This window comes from Plasmopara halstedii (assembly GCF_900000015.1).
Source record: "Plasmopara halstedii genome assembly, contig: Scaffold_1343, whole genome shotgun sequence".
Lineage (NCBI taxonomy): Eukaryota > Oomycota > Peronosporomycetes > Peronosporales > Peronosporaceae > Plasmopara > Plasmopara halstedii.
In genome coordinates, this window is record NW_020188258.1 from 979,074 (window position 1) to 979,657 (window position 584).

The following is a 584-nucleotide window of genomic DNA, read 5'->3' on the forward strand; positions in this document are numbered from 1 at the left end:
TTTTAACCATTGGTCTGCGGTTACCCGCTGTTGACATAGTCAACTTGGTGCCCAGCACCCTAAAGATAGCTAGTCAAAACTTCCTAGTGAATTGTGGCACTTTGTCAGAGACAGCTGACTCCGACAGTCCATGTTGTCGAAAGACTCGACTCATAAACAGCGTCGCTTTACTCATACCGTCGATGGTGTCCGGCAGTGACGCAAGGTGAGCCATCTTGCTCAAAGGGTCCTTAAACCCGCGTTGCCCGCCGAGGCATTCGGTAGGCCAAACATAAAGTCCATTATCATGGACTGCCAACCCGTGTTTTATGTGTGCTTGCTTAAGCAGAACCGGGAATCGGCGCAGGCGCAGGTGAACGAGGAAGCGTTGACGCCGGGGTGGCACCCTAAGGCGCTCGGCCACCATAAAGCTGAACCAGCAGCTAGTTTCGAGTACGGAGAGCAACGATCTCCGTTTCCAACGGCGCCAGGCGGTCCATCTTTGCATGAAGCGACACATTCGTCATTCGTCTGTTCGACGGCTAGGAGCCGCTCCGACAGAGGGCGATAGTCTCAACGTGAGGCAGTCGGTGCAAAAAGTGCTC